Genomic DNA, 25344 nt, shown 5'->3' with positions numbered 1-25344 from the left:
CTCACCTTGTATGTCCACACACCACATTCGTAGTGTCCCATCCCAACACACCCTTTGCTCGTGGAAGACATTCTTCCAAGTACTGCAAGAGTTCGGGGAATAGGTGTGGATCCGCACAGGAGGAGGAGGCTGGTATCGCCAGAACTATATATTTACATGGATATGGTGTGTCTTTTTTCGGACATGTTCACTATACAGATTCCATTCGTCTGTGTAATGGAATTGTGTAGACATTGAAAATGGCAACAAGACCGAAACCAGCTAGTCCTGACGAAATAATTAACTTACGAATAAAGAAGCGTAGTTAGGATATGAGGGTTTTATCCATTGCAATATTTTTAGAGCCTGTGGAACCGAACAGGAAAAAAGCCCGAATGGTACCTGGTCGGATTAACGTCGTAAATTTTCAGCGGCGATGTCGTAAGCTGTGGAGCAATGGGCAAGGTGTTGGCGGAAACGACCGCTACACAAAGGTCGCGTAGCTGTGTGGGGGTTCAACAGCGCCTGTAGACGTGAGTCGCGTTACAAGGCAGAGTGCCCGTGACACAATGGCGTGAGGGGGGGGGGACGGCCACCGCTATCGCGAACGCCCACCCAGTCGTTCACCCGGAGTTGCGGCAGCACAGTGCACAAGTCAGCCGACTACTGACCACCGACAGACTGCAGTTCAGTAAGTGTGAAGAAGATTCGCAAGGCGCCAGTAAATCATTCTGTGTCACTCGAGTAAATCGGGTCTTCAGCCGAGTTATTTATTTCAGTTAATAGAAAATATTTCGACGACTGACCCAATCATCATCAAGTACTGCGAATTTGCTGTTTTATGTTCTCGCTTCCAAGACTCCAGCCAGAATTCACAACAGCTCAATGTGCAGCACCTAAGAAAACGACTACGCCGGTCGTCAAAAAATTGTGAGTGAAACTGAATAAACGACTCTGATGAACATCCGAAAACATACGACTAATCAGTCATGCCGACAAAACACGAGATACCGGCGTACTTGGGTAGTGACCATTGCGCAGAGTCCCGTATGTTTAGTGCCTGTGGCGTATAGAAATTTCTGAGAGTTGAACATATGTTAGTCACAGGGTCGGGATGGAATCCTATTTCAGTTTTACAAAGAGTATTCCATGGCACTGGCTCCTTATCTATCTTGCGTTTATGGCGAATTTCTCGCCCAGCGCAAACTCCCAAGCGACTAGAAAAAAGCACAGGTGACTCCTGTATATGAGAAGGTTTAAAGAAGGGAATCGCAAAATTACGACAACCCTAACATTCATTTGCTTCAGAATTTTAGAACATATTCTGAGTTCGAATATAATAAATCTTCAAGAGACCTAGAAGCTTATGTCCATGAACCAGCATGGTTTTCGAAAGCATGGATCGTGTGAAACTCAATTTGCCCTTTACTCGCATTATATACTGCGGACTACGGATGTACGGAAACAGGTGGATTCTATATTCCTAGATTTCTGAAAAGCATTTGACACGCAACCCCACTGCAGACTGTTAACGAAGGTACAAGCATACAGAATATTCCCAGATACATGACTAGCTGGAGTACTTTTTAACTAGTAGAACTCCGTACGTTATCCTCGACGGTGAGTGTTCATCAGAGCCGGCCAGTGTGGCAGAGCGCTTCTAGGCGCTTCAGTCTGGAGCCGCGAAACCGCCACGGTCGCAGGTTCGAATCCTGCCTCGGGCATGGATGTGTGTGATGTCCTTAGGTCAGTTAGGTTTTAGTAGTTCTAAGTTCTAGGGGACTGATGACCACAGATGTTAAGTCCCATAGTGCTCAGAGCGATTAGAACCATTTTTGAGTGTTCATCAGAGACAAGGGTATCGTCAGGAGCGCCCCGGAAAAGTTTGATAGGGCTGTTATTATGTTCTTTGGTGAGCTGGCAGACAGAATGAGCAGCAATTTGCGGTTGCTTGCTGATTATGCTGTGGTGTACCGGAAGATGTCGAAGACGACTGACTGTAGGATCTTAGACGATGACTTAAATAAAGTTTCTAGTTCGTGTGGTGAAGGGTATCTGGCTGTAAAAGTAGAAACAAGTTAATACTGATGTGTATGAAAAACAAACCCGTAATGTTCGGATACAGCAATAGTAGTGACCTGCTTGACACAAAAATGGTTCAAATGGCTCTGAGCACTATGGGACTTAACATCTGAAGTCATCAGTTCCCTAGAACTTAGAACTACTAAAACCTAACTAACCTACGGACATCACACACATCCATGCCAGAGGCAGGATTCGAACCTGCGACCGTAGCGGTCGCGCGGTTCCAGACTGAAGCGCCTAGAACCGCATGGTGCTTGAAACAGTCACGTCGTTTAAATATCTGGGCGTAACGTTGCAAAGAGATATTAAATGGGACGAGCATGTGAGAATTGTGGTAGCAAAGGCGGATAGTAGATTTCAGTTCATTGGGAGAATTTTAGGGAAGTGTGGTTAATCTATAAAGGAAACCAGTATAGCTTGCTAGTGCCATCTATTGCTGAGTACTGCTCAACTGTTTGGGATCAGCTCCAGGCCGGAAAAGGAAGACAGCGAAGCAATTCATATGCGGCCTGCTAGATTTGTCACTGGTGGGTTCGAACAACACGCAAGTGTTATGGAGATGCTACGGGAACTCAAATGGGAATCCCCGGAGGGAAGCCGTCTATTGATAAAATTTAAAGAACCTCCATTTGAAACTGACTGCTGAACGATGCTACTGCGGCCAACGTGAATTTCTCTTTAGGGCCACGAAGATAAGATACGGGAAATTAGGGCTCATAGAGAGGCACACAGTCACATTTTCCTCGCTCTAACTGCGAGTGGAACAGGAAAGGAAACAACTACTAATGGTACAGCGTACCCTCCGTCACGCACCGTACGGTGGCCTGCAGAGTGGGTATGTATGCGTAAATGTAGGTGTTACTAGATGTCGTCTGACACGTTAGTCACATGTTCATCTATGTGTGTACTCTGAGCGTCTCTAGAACATGGGTGGCTGTTCACACTGCTGGCCGTTAAAATTGCAACGTCATTAATGTGGCAAGCAACAAATGTCAGACTGGTGTGAAATGAGACATAATTGAATATTCAAATGGTTAATATTTTAGTGCATCCGCAAAAGGTAAGTAGGAAAATTTACGCAGTATGTTTTTCATTCATAAATTGAGTATGAGTGTTATGCCTCGTGTGAGGAGGGGAAACGTCTACCAGCAGGTGCTGTATTTCGGCAACACCGTGATAATGTCCTGTGAAGACCCCAGTTTATCGTTTCGCGATACTGCTGTTCCCATTGGTCGGGATACCAAGACTGTCACGAGGGCGATATTCAGCGCCATACAGGGTCTCTGCTGCCTTGCTCGACTAGTGGCTGAGTTGCCATACTGTTCGCCCGCACGTCCAGGTACGCACGACCATGTCACAGTGAGTCAGGAAAGACCTACACAGTGTGACAACGTGTGCAATATAAGCATGGCGAGCGTTGCTACAGCTTCCCTTGACGCCGCAACAAACACAGGCGCACCACATTAGATACAGGATTATCACCTTGTTATCCCTTCAGACGAGCATCACGGTCGATATATCCATGTTTGCAGGATCCGAAGAAAACTATCGTCGTCATACAGATCCAGAACCTATCATGATGGTATGGAATGTACAACACGATCACCTTCAATACGCTTACTTGTTAATTTGAACGGTAGGTGTAACTTTTCTGTCGTGTTAACACCAAATGATGTGCCCTGTTTTCGAGGTTGAGATCTCGTGGTATTTTTCAACAAGACCGCACGCATTCCTTGATGTCCTGACCTACCTCTCGATAGTGTGTTCGTTCGACTGTTGTCCTGGCAAGCACGTTCTACAGATCTCTCACCCCTTGAAAACATCTCGTCATGGATTGCAGAGAGCCTAGCAACTCCCAACTCACCACTCACCAGCCACTGCAAGTGATGAACACTACAACAGAGTTGAAGCAGAATGGAATTGCATATCATCCATGCTCAGTTCGACTCTGTCCATCTGGGTTAGAGCTACTGTTGCTGCCATAGGCAGCACCTCTATGTACTACATTTCTCATCATCTATACCCCTGAATCACCTATAAATTTAATGGATTCCTTCCTACTGTACTATATACACACAATAAGTAAAATTTCTTTGTTTGCAGTGGTTTCAGTGACCAGCAGTATATTTTGTCATACAACATATAGTCGTTTGCTCCCTGATCCATACATAGATGCCGGATAGGCATAATGATTTCCTGTATGCCCTCCTCCTCTTCCTCCTCCCGGAAACATTTATCAGATCGTCCACGGAGCCTCTTCCAAGCTCCTCTTTCCTCTCACTATCGTTTAGCATTTCCCCCCTTCGTACTCCCCGTACGTTCACATCATCGTGGTCACTTCACCTTGTTCGTGGTCTTCATTGGTCTTGGTCCAGATTCTGTCTATTCTAGGGCTCTTCTCGGAAATATTTCTGGTCCCATTCTTGTAATGTGGCCAAACCAGTTACGCCTGTTACTCTCCATAGTTTCTTTTTGTGGCTTGATCTGCAGGCTGTTTCGCATTGTTTGATTTCTTACCACGCCTATTTTAGACTTACTCTGGACCCCTGTATTTGCTCTGATTACTTTTTGTCTTCACGCCTTCTATGGAGCTGATAGACGCAAGCATTCCCATGTTCTATACAGATTTTAGAAGCGAATCATCTCCACTATTAAACATAATGTACCACAGACATCTTCAAAATAGTGTTTGACACCCCTAACAGGCATGGACAAAGGTAACCTGGAGGGCTCAGCATTCTTTCGTAACACAACATTTCGAAATCTTCTCTTCTCTTCTTCTCTTCTTCACTTCCGCACAAGGCTAAACTCCAGACTGAAACCTTCAGCAATGACTTAAATTTATATTAGACGTTAACAAATTTCTCTTTTTCAAAGGATCCTTCCTTGCTATTGCCAGTCTGCGTTTTGTACCATCTGTGCTTGGGCCATCGCCAGTTATTTTGCTTACACTACATTCCATTTTCCTTGTTTTAGTTTTGCTGATATTCGCTTTGTAATTCCTTTCGTTCAATTGATCTTGCAGGCCCTTTGACATTTGAAGGAATTAAAATGTAATCAGCAAACCACAAAGTTCTGATTTCTTCTCCCTGAACTTTAATTCCTTTTCCAAATTTCTAATTGATTTCCTTTACTGCTTGCTCAATGTACAGATTGAATAACCTCTGGGACTACACCCCGTCTCAGTAAGTTCTCAACTACTGTTTCCCTTTTATATGCTCAATCCTTACAACTGCACTCCTGTTTCTGTACAAGTTGTACATAACATTTTGTTCCCTGTATTTTATACCTGCTACTTCCAAAATTTTGTATAAATTAGTCCAGCCAACATTGTCAAAAGCATCTCTCCAAACCTACAAATGCTATAAAATTAGACTCGCTCTTCTTCAACCTATACCCTAAGGTAAGCCATTGTGTCAAAATTGCCTCGGAATTTCCCTAAGGTCGTGTTCTACCAGTTTTTCCATTATAATGTAAATAATACGTGTCAATATCTTGCAACCATGACTCCGTAAACTGATGGTTCGGTGATAATCAACCCGTCAGCGCCTGACTTCTTTGGAGGTGTAGTTAGGTGTTTCTAAAGTAACGTATTGTACGAGCTTGCCTTATATATTACTGTAGTAAATAAAAAGTATACTTTACACACTGGTGTTTGTTATTTAAAAATGCGTAAAGTCTTAACGATTTTTGACTTAGATCAACCAGAGGATGAAGTCCCCTTACACTGTGAATAAGTTACAGAAGGTGACCTGCAAATCGCAGCACGCCCATGACAGAGTTGTACCGTCTTGTGACGGATCATTCTGTCAGTGACCCTCATACTCGAGTTACGGCGAGAGTCCTCAGCTATGACGGAAGTATTATGCAGTTAATGACTAGGGCTTGTGACGATTGTTTTGTGTAGTGCGCTTTAGCGTCCGGTGGTCAGTATCAGTTAAACCTGTAGGTATTTTAGGGTCATGCATTCCTTTAGTGCTTTCTTGAATCGCAATAACGTCACCGATTGTGGATGAGGGGAAAATTAACACTCTGACGGAATACCTGAAATGCTATTATCAGGCCTCATTCGAACTGATCCAGTTCCCTCTGATAATTCAGACCGCTTTCAGTGGCTGCTCGAGGGCGTTTTACCACAAGGTGCTTTTGTATGCGGTGTTAATTACTAATTAGCGTTAATTATAGCATGTCAAATCCCGTATCTGCCAAATCTTTATATTTTCTGTGTATTAATTTGGCAGTCAATTTAGTATGTAAATGCGTACAAAGGGAAAACACGCTCTCTGTTTGTTTTTAGCGGTTTTGCTGTACAGCTGATGGTAGTATGATACTGTATATTTATTTGTGTGGACCTACACAAAACGCGTATTTCCGCAAGGAAAAATGATATTTAAATACGAATAATTTAGTCTGCAAGTTTATTTTGGTTCAAATGGCTCTGAGCACTATGGGACTTAACATCTGTGGTCATCAGTCCCCTAGAACTTAGAACTGCTTAAACCTAACTAACCTAAGGACATCACACACATCCATGCCCGAGGCAGGATTCGAACCTGCGACCGAAGAGGTCGAGCGGTTCCAGACTGAAGCGCCTAGAACCGCACGGCCACAGCGGCCGGCCAAGTTTAGTTTGACGTTTACACTGCTATACGGCATCAACATACATTTGAAGTTCCAGATTCCATAAATGTAGCACACATTTTCAAGGGAATGTTTTAATAATTAGATCTAGAATTTTTAGATAGAAAATACGTTGGAAAAGTGCTCAATAGGAGCACAATCCGCCTTGCTCGCCGGACTGTCCAATTCTGCAGAAGGAGCGGAAAATCATGGAAATCAAGACCCTCGACCGACTGACGTACACTGAGGCAAAGCGGAAATATGATCGGCTTCATCCAGTGCGTATGACATCTTCTTATGCCGCAACTGTCACTCCTGCTACAGTTCCATCAGCTCCAGTCAGCTCTCAGAGTCGAAGGCCCACACCTGCCCCCTTGATGGTGGGGGGGGGGGGGGGGGCACTAAATTTCCTGTTGCTCCTGCTCCATCTACTTCAGGAGCAACACCCCACCAACCATCGGGGACATCAGTTCCCCCTTCCCAGCTGGAGAAGTGTAAAACTTCTTCGGCTCCCCTCGCCAGGAAGGGGTCCCTTGGGGACCTCCCTTCGCATGTTCCGACCGGTCCAAAAGCAGACAGCTGCAAGTGGCTCAAACAACCACCGGTCGTAGGGCCTCACGGTCGTCGTCTGTCCCTGAGACTGACCCAGTGAAGCCCTCCCAGCCTGAACCACCGAAGGCACTGCGAGAAAAACAGAAGAAGAAAGTCCCCAAAGCTAACGACATAGCGGTGGCACCCATCCCACCGCTTCCTACAAGCTCCGCATCTGAGGACGAGGTGGAGATTCTAGCGTCCGCTGAGGACCTGGATCTCGCCGGTCCCTCAGACGCCATGGAAAGCACTATCACAGGTGCTCAATGGGAGGCAGCAGGTGACCCAGCGGCGTAATCTTCCTTCCCAGTCCCGTCAAGCCTTTCTCAGCCATGGACAACACCATCCTCCAGTGGAACTGCAGCGGCTTCTTCCACCAACTAGCTGAGCTCCGCCAACTTATCAGCCTTCACCCTTTCCTCTGCATTGCTCTGGAGGAAACATGGTTTCCGGCAATGCGAACCCCCACCTTCCGTGGCTACCGGGGTTATTATAAGAACCGGGCAGCTTATGAAAGGGTGTCTGGTGGCGTCTGCATCTATGTCCTGAACTCTCTTCACAGCGAGTCTGTACCTCTCCACACACCTTTAGAGGCTGTCGCTGTTCGGGTGTGGACGCCACAGGCTGTTACCGTCTGCAGTCTTTACCTTCCACCAGATGGTGATTTCGCGCAGCATGTCCTGGCTGCTCTGATAGCCCAATTGCCGCCACCTTTCCTGTTACTGGGCGACTTTAACGCCCATAACCATCTGTGGGGTGGGTCAGTGGCAACAGGTCGAGGCGCCATCGTTGAGCATTTATTGGCGCAGCTCGATCTCTCGATCTCAAATGATGGTGCCTTCACACACTTCAGTGTGGCGCATAGCACATACTCCGTCATTGACCTTTCCATCTGTAGCCCTAGCCTCTTACCGTCTGTCCAATGGAGAGTGCATGACGATCTGTGTGGTGGTGATCACTTTCCGATCTTTGTGTCACTGCCACAGCGTCAGTCTTCTGGGCGCCCTAGCAGATGGGCTATGAATCAGGCTGACTGGGACTTGTTCTCCTCCATTGCCGCTATTGAGCCTCTCTCTAACGATGACATTGTTGCAGTGGTTCAATCGGTCACCAGCGGCATCGTTACTGCCGCCGAATCTGCCATTCCCCGTTCTTCTGGGTCTCCTCGGCGGCAGACTGTGCCTTGGTGGTCGCCTGAGATCGCTGAAGCGATTAAAGCTCGCCGGCGAGCGCTCCAGCGTCACAAGCGACATCCCTCCGTCGAACACCTTATCGCCTTCAAACGGCTGCGTGCGCGAGCCCGCCGCATTATCCGCCAACGCAAGCAGGAGTGCTGGGAGCGGTATGTGTCCACCATTGGCCTCCATGTCACTCCATCGCAGGTCTGGGCCAAGATTCGACGCCTCTATCGCTATCGGACCCCTGTCAGTGTCCCTGCGCTCTCGCTGGATGGAGTGGTTTGTGCTGACTCCGACGTCATTGCAAACAGCTTGGCAGAGCACTTTGCTCTAAATTCCGCTTCTGCCAACTACCCATTGGGCTTCCGCTCCATTAAGGAGCGGATAGAACGTCGGAGTCTTTCTTTTCGCACCCACCATCCTGAATTGTACAATGTTCCATTCAGTGAGTGGTAATTTCGAAGTGCCCTCGCCGCTTGTCCTGATACCGCTCCTGGGCCAGGTAGCATCCACTCTCAGATGCTGAAACACCTTTCAGTGGACTGCCAGCGACGCCTCCTCGATCTTTACAACCGCATTTGGGTCGAGGGTGAGTTTCCGTCGCAATGGCGGGAAAGTCTTGTTGTCCCCATTCTGAAACCAGGGAAGAACCCTTTGGAGGTGGACAGCTACCGTCCCATTAGCCTCACCAACGTTCTTTGCAAGTTGCTTGAACGGATGGTGAGCCGGCGCTTGAATTGGGTACTGGAGTCTCGGGGCCTTCTGGCTCCGTCTCAGGGTGGGTTCCGTAAAGGCCGCTCCGCCGCCGACAATCTGGTGAGCCTGGAGTCGACCATCCGTACTGCCTTTACCCGCCGAAAGCATCTGGTCGCTGTCTTTTTCGACATGCGGAAGGCGTATGATACGACATGGCGTCAACACATCCTTTCTACGCTTCATGGATGGGGACTTCGGGGCCCTCTACCGATCTATATCCGCAATTTACTGTCGTATAGTACCTTCCGCGTGCACGTCGCGGCCTCATATAGTTCCTCCCAAGTCCAGGAGAACGGTGTGCCACAGGGTTCTGTTCTAAGTGTCTCCCTGTTTTTAATAGCCATTAACGGGCTCGCTGAGGCCGTGGGAAATTCTGTCTCCGCTTCCCTGTATGCTGACGACTTCTGCCTTTCCTACAGCTCTATTGGCATTGCAGCTGCTGAACGTCAGCTACAGGACGCAATCCGCAAGGCGCAGTCTTGGGCTGTAGCGCATGGTTTTCAGTTTTCGGCAGCCAAGACCTGCGTTATGCATTTTGCCGGCGACGCACAGTTCACCCGGAGCCAAGGCTTTATCTTGACGGCGAGTTTCTTCCAGTGGTAGTCACATAGGTTTTTGGGGGTGGTTTTTGATGCCCAGTTGACTTGGCTGCCTCATATTCGGCAGCTTAAACAGGCGTGTTGGCGGCATCTAAATGCTCTGAGATTCCTGAGCCACACCAGGTGGGGCGCCGACCGATCTACTCTCCTACGGCTTTGCCAGGCGTTAATCCAGTCCCGTCTGGACTACGGGAGTCTGGCTTATGGCTCAGCATCCCCTTCTGCGTTGCGGGTGCTGGACCCAATACTACACAGCGGGATATGACTTGCCACTGGTGCCTTCCGGACCAACCCTGTGGACAGCATACTAGTGGAGGCAGGTGTTCCTCCCCTGCGGTTACCACGCCAACGTTTGCTGGCCGTTTATGCTGCCCACGTTTTTAGCTTTCCTGGGCATCCCAACTATCGTCTCCTGATCCCGCAATCGGTCGTCCATCTGCCAGAACGTCGGCCTCGGTCAGGTTGTACGATCGCGATCAGAGTCAAAGAGCTTCTTTCCGGGCGACATTGCGTACACCCCCATGGTGTGTTCCTCGCCCTTGCCTTCGGCTCGACTTGGCACATGGCCCGAAGGACTCAGTCCCTCCAGAGGCCTTCCGCCGCCGCTTTTATTCCATCCTGGCCACGTATTAGGGCTCTGGCGTTGTATACACTGACGGTTCGATGGTTGCTGGTCGTGTTGGTTATGCGCTAACTCTAGGGGTCCATTCCGAACAACGCTCCTTGCCGGATGTCTGCAGCGTTTACACTGCTGAGCTGGTCGCCATCTTTCGTGCCCTAGAGTATATCCGCTCCTGCTCAGGTGAGTCCTTCGTTATCTGTAGCGATTCCCTGAGCGGTTTCCGAGCTCTCGACCAGTGTTTACCTCGCTCTCGTCTGGTGATGGCTATCCAGGAGTCCCTGTGTACTCTTGCGCGTTGCGGCCGCTCTGTGGTCTTCGTGTGGACCCCAGGCCATGTTGGGATACCCGGCAATGAGAATGTTGACCGCCTGGCGAAAGAGGCCACCAGTACACCATCTCTGGACATTGGCCTCCCAGAGACAGATTTGCGAGCGTTCCTACGCAGCAAAATTCTGGACCTTTGGGACACTGAATGGCGCGCCCTGCCTTCACGAAACAAACTTCGGGCCATCAAGGAGACTACCGGTGTGTGGCGCTCCTCCTTGCGGGCCTCTCGCAAGGAGTCTGTTGTCCTCTGCCGGCTGCGAATTGGGCACACTTGGCTGACGCACGGCCACCTATTGCGACGTGAGGAACCACCTTTATGTCGCTGCGGCTCCGTTTTGACAGTGGTCCAGTCGTTCGCACTGCTTGCCACGCTTCCTGCGCTTTTAACAGATGACTCTACTATGGCTGACTTAGTTTTACGTTTTATTCGGTCAGGGGGCTTCTATCGTTTAATCTGAGTGTTTCTGTTTCATTTTATTGTATTGTATTGTGTTGATTCTGGCCTTTGGCCTACGATTTTAAACTGAGTTTTTAATGTGTTCTCGGTGGTTGGCTTTTCCTTTTTTATCCCTATGGTCGGCCAACCACCGCCACGCTCTGTGTGGTTTTACTTTGTTTTGTCTGTTTGTCTGAGTATTTCTTGTCCTGTGTCGTCTGCCGTGTTCTTCACTCTAGGAGGTTTTAGTTTTTCTTTTGGAAAAAGGGACCGATGACCATAGCGGCCTGGTTCCTTTAACCCCCCCCCCCCCCCCCCCCCACAAACCAACCAGGATGACCTTCAGTATGCAGGGTTAAATCTGACCTTGGCACAGAAAGGAGAAAATTATGCTGCCACAAAAGTCTTTGGTCACCTACCAAACAGCATCAAAAGCCTGACAGATAGCCAACCAACATTTAAAAATAAATTAAAAGAATTTCTAGATGACAACTCCTTCTACTCATTGGCTGAATTTTTAGATATAAATTAAGGGAGGGAAAAAATCAACTTAAACATTAGTGTCATGCAGTATTTTGTGTAATGTAAAATCTTGTACAGACATCTATTATTAACCTGACACGTTCCACATCATTACGAAGTGTCGTATTCATGATGTATGGAATACGTACGCAATAAGTACGCAATAAGACAAACTCACTCATTTAGAAAATTGTTGAAAAAATAATTTCCCAGTCTTTTAGTTTGTATGAGCGAATACGCCGCAAAATATTTGTGAATGAAAAAGGAATATTCTAAATCAGCAGAAACAACAGATGCGTATTTTGCATTTAAATGTCCTAGGATTTTTGGCTTGGCTTTTCTCAAGCTTTCTTTTTCCAATACCTTTAAGCGCATCACCCGCGTCTATCTAAATAGTGCACTGTGCTTCTTTCTCAAAACTCTGCTCCTCCGATTTTCTCATTCCTGTGGCCAAGGGGTGTGTAGGGTATAAGGTTCATCTTGCAGTTCGTATTTAGCGGGTAGTTCTTTAAGTTAAAAGCTTTTTTCTAGATTTCCTTAATGTTGGAAACAACTTGGATAATGTATGAGTATTCTTTCAATCCCTCCCAAACTCGATGAATAACGAGCACTATGCAGATCACGCGTTTTAAATTACCGAACAAAGACTCGAGATTAGTAGAAAACGCAAGTAACAGTAAAAACCTTGATCTTATCTTACTGTATCTGATGCATGCATGCATTGTTAAAAATTTACATCGCATTGACTCTGTTTTCTTAAGAACGCAAACATGAGATGGTCACCATTCATGCGTCCACAAAAACATTCAATCTATATCAGTTCTGTTTGTCAGAGTTTCCATCTAGAATAAAATACATTGGATCATCAGCTACTACTTATCAGGTTAGTGACACTTTTCCTTCATGCAAAGGTTGAAGTTATAACTTTCTTAATGGTCTCTCATCTGGAACAGACGTTCCAGTCCACTTCTCCAGATATGCTTTCACGACGGCATTGTTAAATTTCGAAAGGGGAATGCCACATGCTAGAAATGCCACCGCTGTGTCACAAAAAATTTTCTTCTTTTTGAACTTGGTCTCATTGCCCCACTAAAAAAACTGCTGTGTCACTCTACTGTTTTCACGCTGCCGTTACTTATTCTTGGCGCGCTCTAGTTTACTCGTGGTGTAGAAAACGATTTCGTTGATACTTTTCATCTTTTGCAGCGGAGATGTCACAAATGCTAGATCTCAGAATGTGTCTGTCACGTCGAGTACCGTCATTATAAACTGTCTAACAAATTCATACATTATTCGAATGCTCATTTTGGATTTCAGCATTTTTCACGTAGACAGAAAATAAAAATTAAACAGAAAAGCATCCCAAGTCAGACAAGCGACACTCGGCCCTATGAACGCCACATTGCTTCTGCTTATGGAGCAGTCGCCCCTGCCAGCTGCAACCAGTGCGCGGACCAATGCTAGATGTGATACACTGCATGTCTACCTTACCAGGAATTTTCGTATTTAATGAGAACCGTTCACGTAAGCAATAGAGAGGGACATGCTTTGTGGTTTCATTTGATCTTTTTTGCGATTGTTTTACTCAATTTTTATTAGACTTTCCACAATTTCTCTAGCGTAACATATTTCGTTTTATTTATTATTTTGGTGTGTTATTCATGATAATGTTACACTGTCTTGCGTTACAAAATTGCGTTTAGACATTTGCTGTACGTGTAGTGACAAAACATTTCTGCTGAAAGTATTAGGGTATGCTACCATTTCTACTTCTGTTGAACCAATAGCGGATTTATAACTTTTATGTTTTCCGATGGAAAAGGATCACTGGGGAATTAGGAATATTTCTGAATATCTATCCTTACTTTATAGGAATAAACATAAATTAGAAGAGTAGCTTTTAGGCTTACAGGTGCCATACAGGGCATCCATGAGGGTGACAATCCCCGGGAGGGGTGCGTGAGACAAAGCAGCTAAAATGCAGGCCTAACCTCAAAGGGATGAGAAGTAGTTCAAAGTGCCTAGGACCATGAAGCCACTTACTTTGAGGCTATAACCAAGAGGAGAATCACTCAACCGGCAAACAACTCGGAAGGTTAGTGGGCGCTTCACAACTTTCTATCAAAATAGATGTAAATGAAACGTGAAAGTCTGTCAGTGAAATATCGCTGCTATTTAGAGTTTATTAGCGATGACTAAAAATTTTTTTTCTATCACATAAGGTAAGTTTTCAGAATAACTCAACCGCATAACTGTTCATTTGATGTCTAATGGGAAATAGTTGTGTACTTTTACTAGTTTTCAAAAACCAGAATGAAGTGCAAACTTTTGGATACACGTCTTAGGTGGGAATGTCTTTCAGGCCAAAACCGAAACCTGCATTATTACGTCTCACGGGGTAAACTGCATTTGTCACAAAAGAATTCAAGCTATGGGAAAGAAAAGAAGCTCCAAAAGGCTCAGACATTGAGAAAAAGTACAAACAATGATTCTGAAAAAGTGTACTGAGGTTGAAAAAGAAGCATAAAGACGTAACAAAATCTCAGGGGTATTTCTTCGTGTTTTCTTTGTTAGAAAACTTATTTAGAACCATTTAATTAGCAAATAAAGTTATGGAGCAACGTATGAAATTCCTAGGGTTGTTATTAGCACTTTTCAAATTAGTATTTAATTGTTTTAACTTAAAAGGCCATTGCACCATATCTGCTGGCAGCTTGTTAAGGGGTTTTGTACCAGAACACTTTCACCTCCACTTTGAACTTTACGGAAAAACGCGAACACTTTGAGATTATGGTTTTCATAACTTAGATTGCTAGTGTGTGTATCATAGTCCATTTAAATTTGGCTCTTATTCTTCGCAGCGAATACCTTTAAAAACACACACAAAAATTTGAAGGTCCTTGAACCCTTAGCGCGACGGATTGTAATTAGCCTTGTACACCTTCCTTACTATACTACTCTGTGGAATATCACCTTCAGAGTTCGGAAGGAAAAGAGGCTCTCATTGTTGGCCTTTGTCCATTTAGGTCAACAAAACATCAGTTGTTGCCGGACGATGCACGAGGAAAGCTAATGTATAGCCAAGGGCAAATGCTGACTCAAAACGCTGTGGCCTTATGCAACTCAGCTAGCCTTGTTTACTCATCACACTGTCGTTTAAGCGCTCATATTTCTTCTTACCGTCCGTTCCTCTTTCTTGTTTTAGCAAGACAGTTTGTGTGCCGAAGACTGAATAAGAGAGGAGGCCATTCACGGTACTGTCACCAGGATAACTACCATCTTACGAGATACCGTATCGAAATTGCAGTCTAAATTAAATAGCTTTGATAAGTTCATTATCATCAATACACTGCACCTTACCTCTACCCTCCCTGTTCCTCCCTCCCTCCACACATAAACCAGACATCCAAATCCTAGCAGCTACTTACTCTCTTCTGGTTAATATGCAGAACACAAAAATCTTCCAGTTCCATAATTTACATTCTTCTTCTGCCCGGTCCTACAGAAGTGCATCTGCTGATCAACCAACCTCAGCCCCCCCCCCCCCACCATGTCACCCATCATTAACTTTAGAGCCCTTTCAGCACCAATAGCATAAACCCCTGTGTCCCCCCCCCCCCCCCCAATAAACTTCTACATGAGATGGGTCATACAGTGTTGAACAATCGAGTTTCACTTCATTAAATGTTCAGAAAGATTGAAACGAGGCCTAAATTTTGATTGTAAAAGAAACTGACCACTACGTCGTCTGGACAGTGTTCACAACATCGACACAGACTACTCTAGCACGACTCCCATCAGACCCAGATTTTCAACTTATACCACTCACTACTGAATTAGTGCCCCTGCTCGTCAACTCTGTCCGAAAGAACAGATACCGCATACATACTCAAGGAGTTGTTTCTTTGCGGTTAATGTATGGTCGACTTCTGAATATATATTCATGTTGTTTCGTTTAATTGGCTCTTGTTGTACGAAGATTCAAGTTTTACGTTTCGTTTTTCACTTCACTTCACTTCACTGTAGAATGTTATCTAGAGTTATCTGTACGTGCTAGTACCAATACGGGCAGGTGCCTGCCACTTCATACTGAACGCAGTTACAAACCGATTGAGGCTGAAAATAAAACTAAATTTAGAATCTAGCCCTTTTAGCCTTCTATATTTCGGTTATCTTTCTATATTAACCTAACAGCTTCTATGCTCAAAATGGAAGCATTATTTTTAATAGTAATAGTAGCAACAGTAGTAGAGTGTCAAAAGTTAAGGAGAAGGGACTTGAATAAACTGAAACTACCAGAGTTTCAGACGAAGCATTAGACAACTTTGTACTGAAATGGGTGAAATAAATGTAATAGAAGACGAGTGGTAGCTTCCCTACCTGAACGTAGAGCAAGAATTTACGCCACCACTGAGCAAGTTACACTTGCAATGCTACAGCTAGCTTGGGAAGAAACTGACATCCGATGGGATGTGTGCAGGGTAACAAACGGAAGCCACATACAACATCTTTAGTTTAAGCTAAAAGAACTTGATGTGTTGATAACACTAAACCCAGCTCTTTATCTTTCGGTAAATTTATAAGGATTTTTAAAGTTTTAAAGTTCTTTTTGAAACCCCCCAGTATACAGCTCTTAGGAGCATGCGTCGCTAGGGGAATTGAGACCTTTGGAGAAAAGAGAAGCAAAGGTAAACAAACTTGATGGCAACATTCGTCGAAAGAGAATAGTAAGTAGGTGAAGATGAGATTGGAGATTTCATACTGCGAAAAGAATTTGACACAACACTGAAAGACCGAAGTCGAAACAAGGCTCCCGGAGTTGACGATATCTCCTGAGAATTACTGAGATCCTTTGAAGTGCCAACCGTGACAAAGTATTCGACCCGGTGTACAAGATACGAGACAGGCGAAATATCCTGATTTCAGAAAGAATGTAATAATCCCTCTTCCAACAAACACAAGTGCTGACAGCTGGGAATGCAACCGAACCATTAGTTTAATAAGACATGGTTGAAAAATATTGACACTAATTATTTACAGAAAAATGGAAAAAGTGATAGAAACCGACATCGGTGAAGATCAGTTTCGCTTCTGTCGAAATGTAGGAACACGCAGGGCAATACTGACACTACGACCTGTCTTCCAAGGTAGTTTGAAGAAAGCCAACTCTACATTTAAAGCATTTGTAGAAAGCGTCTAACAATGTTAACTGGTCTAAGCTCTTCTAAATTTTGAAGGTAGCGGTATAAATTCCGGGAAGCGAAAGGTTATTTACCACTTGTACAGGAATCCTACTGCAGATGTAAGAGTTGATGGATGAGAAACAAAAGCAGTAACTGAGAACGGAGCGAAACAGTGTTGAAGCCTATTCCCGACGTTATCCAGTCTGTACACTGAGCAAGCAGTAAACGTAAGCATAGAAAAATTTGAAGAAGGAATTAATGTTTAGGGAGAAGAAATAAGAATGGTAATATTTTCCGATGTCGTTATCTCCAAGAGTTACAAGATAGGTTTCAACAAAAGTAAAGCAAGGGTAATGGAATGTAATCGAATTAGGGAATTAGACTAGGAAATGAGGCACTAAAAAAAAGGTAGATGAGTTTTGCTGTTTGGGCAGTAAAGTAACTGATGATTTACGGTTGCGGTTGGTTGGGGACCACCGCCACAATATCCTTTTTGAATGAGATCTGCAGCAAAACAGTCTTCGAACTGAAGACTACAACAACAACAACCACCACCAACAACAACACAACAGTAATGCCTAACAGGTTTAAAACTGTGTACCAGATAGGGACTCGAACCAGGAACCTTGCCTCCCGACTGAGCTGCTCAGGTACCTGTGTTGACAGCTTCCATCTCACAGTATCACCCTCTTACTTTCTCCTGTATCTGTGTCTGGACTATAACTTTCTAATTGAACAGAATCACAGAGATATGACTTTGACACAACTTAGGATGTTTCATAACAGTGCACACTGTGCTGCAGGATGCAAGAGTCACCTGAAAATGATAGAACTACAGGAAACTACAGTATAACGACCAAATCATGATTTAGCCAAACTTTTCATTCTCGTCTATTAATGAAGCCATTATCTTACAGGGAATTTTATATTGCAGTGAACGAGAGAACGAACAGAGCAAATCTACAGCCCAGTTTTTAGTATCAGTTTAATGAGGTACGCACTTGCGATACCGCATCATGAATTAGAGAGAAATGGGTAAGGATAGGAAAAGAGTGACTCAGTATTTTTTTATCAGTGTGGTATAAAGATCATAGAAAAATAATTCAGAAAAAAGCTGTAATCAGTAGACTCGTATTTACCGTCTCATTAATGTGGACGATAATAACACAATCTGAAATCGTCGCAATATGTAACAGTTACCGAAGTTATCTATCTCGATATTGCTGTACCAGACTAATCTGCCTGCTGATTGTGTAATACCAGGCACTACCAAAAAGTAATCACCCAAGAGTCTCGCTCCTAATCTGTTGACTGGTAGCCATAGATTTCATCAGCGTGAACATTATCACCGAGTGCAGTTGATTCAAATTAAACTCGGAAAAATATGTTTCGTCCTACGTTAGCGCATGGCAATGCACTATCATTCTGATGGTGATAACTTCATCAGGCTTCAAGCTGTCCTTTAATGTGGTTTAAACTATATTACTGTAACAAATAATCAAGTAATATATCATCCTGTTGATATCTCATTTATAAGACCTCGTGGCGTAATGATGGAATAATTAAGCAGAGAACGACTGTTTCTCTATGCTATAATTGCGAGTATTATTGTTAATGGAATGTCGTTACTTTCAACAGCCTGTCGACACCAGTGAGAAATCCAGCTATATTTGCCGTTTGTGTCGGCACGAGAGTGAATAAGCAAACATTCAATTAGGTCCGGCCTCTGCTGATCAATTTACTATGTAGGTTGCCATCCTGTGCCTTCTCGGATTGTGTCCACACTTCTCATGAAACGTTTAGTTATCATTTCTATGTATATAGCCTATTTTTACCGAAGTTCTTTCCTAACCATTCAAGGTGGGCCGGGAACAGAGTTGTAACAAACTTGGCTGAATGTCAGAAAAACGAATCAAGAAGATTCGCAGATACAATAATAATAATAATAATAATAATAATAATAATAATAATAATAATCTTTAAAAGACTCATTACAGATATTTCTATGACATCGCAAATTTTCATTTTATAATTTGGTGCTATTGAAATATGGACCAAAGAATCGCAGACATCGGATAGAGTACTATCTCGTAGTGTTTTCAGCCCCCTTTAAACTGCCTCGCAGAGACTACGAACGCTTAAATTCCTCGTCTAAACTGAAACGATATCCCTCTAATACTCATAACACGACGTTACGAAAAAACAGCATTCAATTTTAACAGCACTAAAACTGCTCCGCGCCACTTCTACCTTTAAAGTTTGGCAAAATTCAGAATCATGTATACTTATCCTGCCGATCCCGACAAGAGCAGCCCCAGGTCACAAAATAATATGATTAAAACAAAATACTTTTCCGATTTATTTGAAACAAAATCTTTTTTCCCACGATTGGTCGATTTCGATGGGTCCAGCAATTTTCGTTGAACATACCCATACGTTTATACGTAAAGCCTTAAGATGTTGTGATAACAAGAAATGAAACTTCAGAAAATGATCCAGGAACATCGAAAGCCCGTAAAATACACAAAACACACGATGACGATTCGTGCAGTGCGAGTGAAATACAGCGTTTCATTTGAAATGGTAGATACGAAGTCAAGTATAAAGAAAGCAAAGATTAAAAGAATAAATAACACTATATATGTTTTTGGATAGGGTCCGCCTTGAGCAAAACACAGTTTTGTTTTATAACCCAAACATGTTTCACTGCAGTTGCAGCATCCTCAGTGGGCTTTTATTTTCCATCTTTTTACCACATGGTGTGTTTTTTCTGACGTCTTGTGTTTCTACAATGACCGACAGTTTGTCATCTGCAACCACTTATACTCTTTTTTTTGTCTTCATCACTGTCAAACACTGAATATTGAGTTATCACTGCCACTGTCACTGTCACTCACTGTTTCACTGTTTATCAGCTATAAAAACAAAACATGGCTGGCAGCCACAGTGAAACAGTGAGTGACAGTGGCAGTGGCAACTCAATATTCAGTGTTTGACAGTGATGAAGACGAAAAAAGAGTATAAGTGGTTGCAGATGACAAATTGTCGGTCATTGTAGAAACACAAGACATCAGAAAAACCACACCATGTGGTAAAAAGATGGAAAATAAAAGCCCACTGAGGATGCTGCAACTGCAGTGAAACATGTTTGGGTTATAAAACAAAACTGTGTTTTGCTAAAGGCGGACCCTATCCAACAACATATATATTGTTAAAGCAAATACGGAAAAAAGAGCTTCAATACCAAGATGATTAATAAATAACACGTTTTGGCCTGCCTGAGCAGGCAAAGAACATATTCGCACGTTCGTGTGCAAATCGTAAGAGTCAAAGAACTTAGAATATTTGACCTTTTGTAAGATAGGTCGCAGTCACTGCCCGTCTGCTCTTCGTTTCTCCAAAGAAACTGCCGCCCAATTTCAAGTTTTTGATGCCAGTGTTCAGCGCCGAACGATAGCAACATTTTAAAGATTCATTTCTGACCGGTAGGACCGAATAACCTTAACACATTACTGACGATCAATTAGAAGTGTGTTTAAGTTTCAATGTAAGTACATGGAAGCAGCGTTAAAGTGATAAAATGGATGATTATTCTTAAGTAATTATTTGCTTAGAAAGTTGGCGTATGGGCAAAAAGCAGGTGCCGGGAACGTGACTGGGTAAAAATGCAGGCACCCACGGAGCAAGTGTGGCGTGCCGCTAGTACTGATAGCGCAGCCTTCGTGTTTGACGTGGTTGCTGCTCGTTTCACCGAGAGGTGTCACGAATTTCTATTTGCTGAATGCAACAAGTGTCGCAGTTTGCGTGCAGTGGATACTGTTTATCGATTGCGTGTACATTTTCCTTCACAGTAGGCGCATCATAGACGACTTCAGCTTAGTTGCCCTTTACAGCGGAGCTTACTGATCTATCGGTTAGCGGGGAGCTGATAATCTATCCGCGCTGTAGAGGGATTAATGGAAGCAGCCGGCCTCGGTTCGTAGACGCCTGTTGTTCTTCGTTGCAGTACTTTTCTCCGTAATTATAGCATTCACAGTACTGAAGAACGGACGAATGTCCTTTGTAGAAGACGCTTCGCAGTTAAAACTTAAAGCCATATGACATTCTCGGCTGAGAAATCTCGATAATGTAGCTATTTTTACTGTTATTTGGTATACGTACCTATAGCCAGCAATTTATTACATAGATGGTACTGAAACGTCCCCTTAGAAAAATTGTACATGACTGTGCTTAAACTGACACTATATTTTTTGGCGCAACGCAATCTGACTTTCAAAAATCCCTACAAAAGAATGGCCCTGACTAACATTAACCTATACCTTTCACAAATCACTTACCTCACAAAAATCTTCGTTATTCGAACTACTGCAATACAGCGAGCGCCACTACTGCCAGCTAAATAAAAGATTCAAACTACTGAAGGCGCTAACTACTGATACGCATAGTTAGCAAAAGAAAGATTTTGATAGAGAACAAACAATGTATTTACCTTAATAGTGTTCAAACATCATCAGTCCATGACATCCAGTCTTACAAATTTACCGTCATCTCTCTCCCCACATCCACCAACAATGCCACCCAGCCACAGACTGCACACAGCACAGCCAGTGATTTTCATACAGAGCGCTACGTGGCGTTACCAATATAAAAACCTAGACAGCCTACTTACAGTACATATTTTGATTAAAAATCGGTAAGACAGGCAGAGCTTTATCTGCTAATAACAGATTGTAACGTATATTCGAGAGTGTAACATTACAGTCTTGATTATTGATGGAGAAAGGTTAAGAATAATACAAAATACTACTTTGTTATGAAGTCACACTGCTATTTAACTTGTTTACAAGGCGGCTTTCATAAGGTGACACTCCGTAGAATGGTGCAGAAACTATCAGTGGGCATACTCTGTTATCAGTTAGATGTGATAGTTGTGAAACTAATGGCAATTGCTTAATTCCGTTGGCTGGGTTCAGCCGGTTAATTGAAAAGATTTTCATTCAAAAATGGTTGAAATGGCTCTGAGCACTATGGGACTTAACATCTGTCATCAGTCCCCTAGAACTTAGAACTACTTAAACCTAACCAACCTAAGGACATCACACACATCCATGCCCGAGGCAGGATTCGAACCTGCGACCGTAGCGGTCGCGCGGTTCCAGACTGAAGCGCCTAGAACTGTTCGGTCACCACGGCCCGTAGATTTTCATTCTTCTGGCTTAGTGGAACACTTTCTTTGTTAAGTTTGAGTGTTGTGTAAAATCTATCTATTGAGAGCGATTTTTTGTAATGATGACGAGTGGAGTTTCAACACTTCTATTACTGTATGTGTTTGGATTGTTACGCGTCAGTAGCTTGTTACAGTGCAATTGTCAATTGTATGACTTTCTGCTCACTCATAATTAAAAATGGTAGATCGTCTTTTCTACTCATTATCGTAGACGTTACAAGTCTTCACAAGCCTACTCAGTAACACAATGTGTTTTAGAAAAGATGATGATCTAATGGCCAATGGGTTTGACCTTCGGAGTGCTTAAAAGACGACCTTTTTTTTTACATGATTATAAGCTGCATAGTTTGCAAAAATCACTCTGCAGCGGAGTGTACGCTATAATTCAGGGGTGGCCAACCATTTCGGCAGGCGGGCCAAATTTTTACCAGAGGATTTCCCCTCGGGCCGCATTACCAATTTTTGTTTTGTGAACCAAAACAAGCAAGAAATATTAACTTATTCTCTAAAGAAAATAAAACAAAGCTGAGGAAAGAACATTTATTATACAATTTAATGAAATACTATGGTAGACGGATGTCACTCACGTTAAGTGTTTCCAGATAATGAAATCATTGATATTTTTTCTTTTCCGAATATGTTTCATAGGACTCTTCCAAGCCAACCTTGTCAAATTTCTCTTTTAACTGTGCATCACATTGTTGCATTTCTCAGCATTCTGTTTGTAAATGTTACGGTAGTGAACTCACGTCTAGGAGAATGGCGTAGCAAATATAGAAAAAAGCAGACGATGTTCCTTAAAATCTTGAAATCGGTTTTAGAAGTCATATTTAAAGTCAGCATTTAATCGTTGCTGCCAGTATGACGTCCAATTGCTTTGACTGTGTAGGAAAATATGTAAGTGTAGCAGTTGTTCCCAAAGCCCAAGTTTCATTTGGAATGCGAAAATAAGATCGCGCATGACATTAATCAGCTGATCTTACCCTTTAAGTCGTGTATTAACATCATTTAGGTGGCTAGTTATATTGACCAAGAACGCAAAGTCGGAAAGCCACTCTTTATCTTCCAACTTTGGGAGTCTCTTTGACTTTCGTAACAAAAAATAAAAACACCTACAGCCGTCCTTATCATTTTATTTTATTTTGTCGCTACCAGTTTCAACGCTTCATCGCGTCATCTTCAGGCTGTTTTGATGCGGTACAGGTTGATACGATCCCCATGCATAACCCATAAGTTGCCGGCATTACTGCATTCGCAGATAATGTCAGCCCTCTTAGACCTGCTTTCAAAGAACGATTGTACTTCTTCCTTCAAATCAAACTCTCCTTTCAACATTTTTAAAAGTTTTAGCCATCTTACTTCTGTATAATACGCATTGTTATCATGCACTGAATCGAGAGACTTCAGAAATTCTTTGAACTGGCCGTGATTCAGTTCTTTCGACTTTAATAAAGTGCACTGTTTTGACATTTACCTTCATGACATGGTCCACTTTGAGGGACTTGGCATACGAATTCTCGTGCTAGATAATGCAATGAAAGTTTAACTTTGCGGGCTTCTTTATTCAATCAACTGAACTAAACCTTCATGTTTCCCAGCCATTGCTGGAACACCATTTGTTGTTAGCCCCCTGCAAATTAAGTTTTAACTAAAAGCGACTTCTTGTTGTTGAGGTCTTCAGTCCTGAGACTGGTCTGATGCAGCTCTCCACGCCACTCTATCCCGTGCAAGCTTCATCATCTCCCGGTACCTACTGCAGCCTAAATCCTTCTGAATCTTAGCGTATTCATCTCTTGGTCTTCCTCTACGATTTTTACCCTCCACGCTGCCCTCCAGTGCTAAATTGGTGATCCCTTGATGCCTCAGAACATGTCCTACCAACCGATCCCTTCTTCTGGTCAAGTTGTGCCACAAACTTCTCTTCTCCCCAATCCTATTCAATACTTCCTCATTAATTATGTGATCTACCCATCTAATCTTCAGCATTATTCTGTAGCACCACATTTCGAAAGCTTCTATTCTCTTCTTTCCCAAACTATTTATCGTCCATGTTTCACTTCCATACATGACTACACTCCATACAAATACTTTCAGAAATGGCTTCCTAACACTTAAATGTGTACTCGATGTTAACAAATTTCTCTTCTTCAGAAACGCTTTCCTTGCCATTGCCAGTTTACATTTTATATCCTCTGTACTTCGACCATCATCAGTTATTTTGTTCCCCAAATAGCAAAACTCCTTTTCTACTTTAAGTGTCTCATTTCCTAATCTAATTCCCTCAGCATCACCCGACTTAATTCGACTACATTCCATTATCATAGTTTTGCAATTGTTGATGTTCATCTTATATCCTCCTTTCAGGACACTGTCCATTCCGTTCAATTGCTCTTCCAAGCCCCTTGATATCTCTGACAGAATTACAATGTCATCGGCGAACCTCAACGCTTTTATTTCTTCTCCATGGATTTTAATACCTACTCCGAATTTTTCTTTTATTTCCTTCACTGCTTGCTCAATATACAGATTGAATAACATCGGGGAGAGGCTACAACCCTGTCTCACTCCTTTCCCAACCACTGCTTCCCTTTCATGCCCCTCGACTCTTATTACTGTCATCTGGTTTCTGTACAAATTGTAAATAGCCTTTCGCTCCCTGTATGTTACCCCTGCCAACTTCAGAATTTGAAAGAGCGTATTCCAGTCAACATTGTCAAAAGCTTTCTCTAAGTCTACAAATGCTAGAAAGGTAGGTTTGCCTTTCCTTAATCTATTTTCTAAGATAATGACGTAATTATTGGAACTGAACGGAAAAAACAAAAAGAAATGACCGATTCTAGACTTGAACCACCACTCCAGCAATTACCTGTCTCAAGCACTGGTTTAAAAAAACTTTATGTATTTCACGCTTCAAGGAAATGCTTGTAGAGTACTCGACTATGTTAAATAATATATATCAACTATATACCTATGTTTAAAAATACAACCCGCCTCGGAATGGAACACTGGCCCTTCACACTTAAGGTTATCATCGTGCCAAAAAGCTACAGCGCTCTTAGAGTTATCTGTCTTTCATTTGAATGTTATTCACACGTGGGAAACTTCGTAGTCTCTTCTCTCGAGAATTTTTGAGAGTAGTATTCAGTTGCTTCAGGAAATTAATATTGTAGTTCTGAACATAATGTATCACAAAAAATACATAAGCTTCACTTAACCTAG

At 43.3% G+C, this 25344-nt stretch overlaps 1 protein-coding gene across 7 annotated transcripts in view; it reads left to right on the top strand.

Annotated features, from left to right (window-relative positions):
- LOC126365743 (uncharacterized) overlaps positions 1 to 25344 on the top strand; it is a 507155-nt gene that overhangs the window by 220558 nt on the left and 261253 nt on the right. Inside the window, exon 1 of one of the 7 annotated variants that reach the window (XM_050008198.1) lies at positions 466 to 670. The exons of the other annotated variants lie outside the window; for them this stretch is intronic. The gene's annotated coding sequence lies outside the window, so the exon portion shown is untranslated. Of the gene's footprint in view, positions 1 to 465; positions 671 to 25344 lie in introns of those variants that run through there. 7 annotated transcript variants of the gene reach the window in all.

Source organism: Schistocerca gregaria, chromosome 4 (assembly GCF_023897955.1).
Source record: "Schistocerca gregaria isolate iqSchGreg1 chromosome 4, iqSchGreg1.2, whole genome shotgun sequence".
NCBI classification, from domain to species: Eukaryota; Metazoa; Arthropoda; class Insecta; order Orthoptera; family Acrididae; genus Schistocerca; species Schistocerca gregaria.
Note: the sequence above shows the minus strand (reverse complement) of the source record. Positions and strands in the feature narration are given on the sequence as shown.